Here is a 6,000-nt window from a genome sequence, read left to right as displayed (position 1 = left end):
GCATTGCCCTTGGACTGAGGGTGTGGGTACCTGGACGCGAAGTTTTGGCATTTTGCGTTTTCTCTTGTTGCGAATAGGTCTATTTTTGGTCTTCACCAGTGTCGAAAGTAATCTTGTAGGATCTGGGGATGAATTTCCCATTCGTGTGTTTGTTGGTGATCTCAACTGAAATTGTCGGCTAACTGGTTTTGAATGCCTGGGATGTATTGTGCTATTAGGCGAATGTGATTGTGAATCGCCCAATGCCAAATTTTCTGTGCTAAGAGTCACAGTTGTGACGAGTGTGTCCCTCCTTGTTTGTTGAGGTAATACATTGTTGTCATGTTGTCTGTTTTGACAAGAATGTGTTTGTGGGCTATCAGCGGTTGAAATGCTTTCAATGCTAGGAACACTGCCAACAGTTCTAGATGATTTATGTGTAGTTGTTTTTGTTGAATGTCCCATTGTCCCTGTATACTGTGCTGGTTGAGGTGTGCTCCCCACCCCATCATGGAAGCATCTGTTGTGATCACGTATTGAGGCACTGGGTCTTGGAATGGCCGCCCTTGGTTTAAATTTATAGGGTTCCACCATTGAAGCGAGAAGTGTGTCTGGCGGTCTATCAACACTAGATCTTGGAGTTGACCCTGTGCTTGTGTCCATTGTCTTGCTAGGCACTGTTGTAAAGGCCGCATGTGTAGTCTTGCGTTTGGGACAATGGCTATGCATGAAGACACCATGACTACAAGTTTCATTACAACCTTCACCTGGTAGTGTTGGTTTGGCTGCATGTTTAATATTAAATTCTGGAACGCTTGTACCCTTTGCGGACTTGGAGTGGCAATCACCTTTTGTGTATTGAGTGTTGCTCCCAAGTATTGTTGTATTTGGGATGGTTGTAGATGTGATTTTTGGTAGTTTATAGAAAACCCTAGTTTGTGTAGAGTTTCTATAACGTAGTGTGAAGAAGACACTGTTGCTGAATGCTGGTTTTTATTAACTAATCGTCTAAGTATGGGAATGCGTGCATGTGCTGTCTCCTTATATGAGCGGCTACTACTGCAAGGCATTTTGTGAATACCCTTGGGGCTGTTGTTATCCCGAATGGTAACACTTTGAATTGGTAATGCACGCCCTGGATTACAAACCTTAAGTATTTCCTGTGAGAAGGATGTATGGGTATGTGGAAATATGCATCCTTGAGATCTAACGTTGACATGTAGTCCTGTTTTTCGAGCAAGGGAATCACGTCTTGAAGTTTTACCATGTGGAAGTGATCTGATTTGATGTAGAGATTCAGCGTTCTGAGGTCTAATATGGGTCTCAACGTTTTGTCTTTCTTTGGAATTAGGAAATACAGGGAGTAGACACCTGTTCCTTTTTGATGGTTGGGTACTAGTTCTATTGCTTGTTTTTGTAACAATGCTTGGACTTCTAGCTGTAACAAGTCTAAGTGTTGTTTGGACATATTGTGTGCTTTTGGGGGCACATCTGGTGTGAAATTTATCAATTCTATGCAATAACCATGTTGGATAATGGCTAGGACCCATGCGTCCGTAGTTATGTTTGTCCAGTTTTTGTAGTATTCAGTAAGTCTCCCCCCCACTGGTGTTAAGTGTTGGGGGTTTGTGACATTGAAGTCACTGCTAGGCTTGAGTTGTTTTAGGGCTTTGGAATTTCCCTCTTGCTTTTGGGAATTGTCCACCCCTGTATGATCCTCGAAACCCTCCTCTCTGGTACTGCCCCTGATAGGTGGGTCTGGCTTGTGAGGTGGAAGGCTCTGGGGTTTGGGTACGAAACCCCCCTCTAAACTGTGGTCTTCTAAAAGTGCCTCTGCTTTGTTGGGAGTAGAGCGCACCCATGGCCTTGGCCGTTTCTGTGTCCTTTTTTAGTTTCTCAATTGCCGTGTCCACTTCTGGCCCAAACAATTGTTCCTGGTTAAACGGCATATTTAACGCAGCTTGCTGGATTTCCGGTTTAAAACCGGAGCTCCGTAACCATGCATGCCTGCGAATGGTTACCGCAGTATTTACTGTCCGTGCCGGGTCCAGTGCAGACCTTATCTGGTTGTTGGAAATTGCCTGTCCTTCCTCAACAACCTGCTGGGCACGTTTCTGGTGTTCCTTGGGCCAGTGCTGTATTATATGTTGCATCTCGTCCCAGTGTGCCCTGTCGTAGCGAGCCAGTAGAGCCCGTGAATTGGCAATCCGCCATTGATTGGCTGCCTGTGCCACCTCTCTTTTGCCCGCAGCATCAAACTTCTGACTTTCCTTGTCAGGCGGTGGTGCGTCTCATGATGACTGGGAGTTTGCTCTCTTTCTTGCCGCTCCCACGACCACCGAATCTGGTGTCAGTTGCTGTGTTATAAACACAGGTTCCGTTGGGGGAGGTTTGTATTTTTTCTCCACCCTAGGCGTGATAGCTCTGCCTTTCACTGGGTCCTGGAACACCTGTTTTGCGTGCTTGAGCATGCCTGGTAGCATTGGCAAACTTTGATAAGAACTGTGGGTGGATGCCAAGGTGTTAAATAAGAAATCATCGTCTGTTGGCTCCGCATGCATTGCTACATTGTGGAAAGTAGCTGCTCTTGATAATACCTGCATATATGCAGTGCTGTCCTCTGGAGGTGACGGCCTTGCCGGGTAACAGTCGGGACTGTTGTCGGAGACCAGTGCATCATATAAATCCCATGCATCCGGGTCATCCTGTGTCATCCCCGTGTGTGTTGGTGACTGCATTGGGGGTGTTGTTACCGGGGACAGCTATGGTGAATGCAGTGGAGAAGGCTGTGGCGAAAACCTTGGTGGTGGTGTTTTGTCTCTTGCCACCTTTGCCTTTGGCTGCATTTCCGAGTCCTGAAATGCTAGCTTTCTTTTTATTTTAATAGGAGGAAGAGTTTGTATTTTACACCAGTCTCTTTCTGGATGTGCAGCCTACTTTGAGTATGGTCTGGTTCTCCCATACTTAATTCCTGCTCAAATCCATGCTTTTGCATTTGTCTGGAAAGTCTGTGCTCTTCTGTGTAAGAGCCTATTTTCGGCTCCGAGGCTGCCTTTTTCGACACCGAAGGTTTCGGAACAGTCTTTTTCTGCTCCGAGGAAACCTTTTTCACCTTGGGTGTTTCGAACTCTCGGTGCTGAGATGGTTCGGAGCCGGTATCTCGACCGGAGTCGGATGTCTTCGGCTGTTGTGATGCCTTTTTCAGTGCCGATGGTTGGTCACCGTGTTTTCGGGTTAAGCCATAGCCTGTTGGCGGTGGCATCCCCTTGGCCTTTATGATTTTGGAGTGAGTCTTGGCCGGAGCAGTTTTACTCACAGTTTTCTGCTGTGCCGTCGGTAGCTCACTTTCGGAGGCGTCCTCCTCCGATTCTTGTATGGAGATTCTTTCCTCCTCCTCAACGTCGATCTGTTCGGCCGGTGTCGACGCCATTTGAAGTCTTCTGGCTCTTCGATCGCGTAGGGTCTTTTTCGATCGAAATGCCCGACAGGCCTCACAAGTATCCTCCCTGTGTTCCGGTGATAGACACAGATTACAGACCAAGTGTTGGTCTGTATAAGGATACTTGGCGTGGCAATTCGGGCGGAAGGGGGTCCGGTCCATGAGTTTCGACGATGGACGTGGTCGGGCCGACCAGGCCCCGCTGAAGAGTGGAAGCCCCGAAGGGCCGCCGGAGCGCTTCTACTATCGGTGTCAATGTACTAACACTAAACCGGTACCGAGCGCGAACAATATCGTCGAATTTTCGATAATTAGCTAACTTTCCCGATTCGAAATACGGAGCGAAGAGGAACACGTCCGAACCCGATAGCGGAAAGAAAACAATCTAAGATGGAGTCGACGCCCATGCGCAATGGAGCCGAAAGGGAGGAGTCCCTCGGTCTCGTGACTCGAAAAGACTTCTTCGAAGAAAAACAACTTGTAACACTCTAAGCCCAACATTAGATGGCAGGATAATGCACAGCATGTGTATCTGCAGCTACACATGCCATTGAACATAGAAAAACGTATAAAAATAATGTAGTAATGTGTCATATTGAGAGATATAACCTATGTTTTGAAATGATTGTGGGTCTTAACTTAGCTAATGTCTTGGCCTAGTCTTGCCAGGCCTCATGCAGAAGCTGTATTGCTTTGCACTTAATGGAAAATGCTGACAAGCTGAACTAACCGTGAACTGCTCATTGCTCAGCTGAAACCTCTATGTGAACTGACAGACAGGAGATGATGGAACTAGAAATGTAATGATTAGTGTGTAAGGTGCACTGAGTGTTCTTTCCCGGGGCTTGAACAATGAAGGCACTGACTGGAGAAGAAGATGCAACATTTTCGATACCGGACGAGCCGGATGATGAGGACATCGTAAAGAGGACCAATCAACTACATGAGAACTGTGAAATATTAGAATTCATAGATTTGGAATAAAACAACTATTGGGTAGAGTCATAACTTGTGATTAATTGACCAATTGTAAATTGGGGGATAGTCTGGGTAACTTCAAAATAACAACGTGACAGAGACGACAGATAGACAGACAGATGGAAAGAGATGTCAGATGCTAGACGCAGATGCTAGATGTTGGGAAGCGAGACTGCGAGATTATTGAGGGGATTTGAGATTCTGTCATTGGGCTCAGTCTTGTGAGCCTGATGTGATGCTGACTGACTGATGACCTGAAGACGAAGACTGACTCTGTTGCTGATCCAGATCAAGGACAGGTAGATATGATAATGTGACTGAATATAACTTTGTGCCTTTCCTTTCCAGGTACCAACTGCGCAGTCTAAATAGTTTTCTAGCTAGATGATATTTTTCAAAAATTCTTGTTCTAAATTGTTTTTGCACGAAGTCCCACATGCTGATGCTAATCTGGATTAGATTAAGGTTTCCTTATATGATTGACAGATTTAGAGACAAAAGATTGACGGACTGCTTTGCTGAACTCTATGAATAGGGAAGACTTATTATCTTTGATCTTTCTATTGACTTTTGCTAATGCATTAGAATATGTTTTGATGCAAGTTTTGGTTAGATTATGTTTTTGGCGCTTTATGATAAACTAATACGGAATTCTTTATGACTTGCTTTGAATTGCATTGAATTAATCTTATGATTTAGCATTGTAACAAATAGGGAAATAAAATCACTAAAGCGTATAACAAGTTGTGGTTATTCATGACTGAAAGGTCACAGGGCGTTGAGTTCTTTTGAGTCATTGCTGGTGATGACTAATGTTTATTAAGTTGTGTATTGATCATTAGAGTATCAACCATACCTTAGCTTGGCTACTCCATGTGAATCAAAAGGTTCATCGACCTATGCGCGTTCCCTTGTAAGTTTATTTATTACGTACCAGGCGCGCTATAAGTACCATACAGAATATGCCGTCATGCATACCTTCTATGGTGACCAGAAGTACTGGATTTGCCCCGGGCAGTCCCGGTTTTTGGACGTATGTCCCGATAGCTTTCTCCAAAGTAAAGAAATGTCCCGGTTTTGAATTACCGCTCATAATTCAGATTTTCTTTTGCGATAATTCTTATAGCGCATTCTTTTTCCAAAACAAGTGCTCCATTCTATCAACTTCATTCAGAGAGAAGAGGTTGCTGCAGAGTTTAACATGTCATATGCCACACAGCATCCCTTAGTTTTGTGGCACGTGCCATTTCAAAAGCAATTTCAAAAGTATTCCTTTGTGTCCTGCAAATCAGGTGTGGCTGTAAAAGAACTCGAACATTCACAGCCTGCCATGACCTAGTCCTTGCCACGTTTTTATCCCTTTAATAGGCATTTCATATGGTTCAGAACATTTGAAACATTCTCAGTGATTACCACAAAAGAATGCCTGTGTAATGTTGTGAAATGATTATCATCAGTATAATGGTCTTATGTATGCAACGTTTTATCAAATTTGTGTGATTGCAGAAAAAGTATTGAGTATATGTTGCATAGAACTGGGATAAGTATAAAATCACATGTGATTTTACTGTTACCGAGCTGTAATTTTTCACCAGTACCAGGCA

Source organism: Pleurodeles waltl, chromosome 10 (genome assembly GCF_031143425.1).
Source record: "Pleurodeles waltl isolate 20211129_DDA chromosome 10, aPleWal1.hap1.20221129, whole genome shotgun sequence".
Taxonomy (NCBI): Eukaryota; Metazoa; Chordata; class Amphibia; order Caudata; family Salamandridae; genus Pleurodeles; species Pleurodeles waltl.
The sequence above is the reverse complement of the archived record's forward strand: the minus strand, read 5'-3'. Positions refer to the sequence as shown.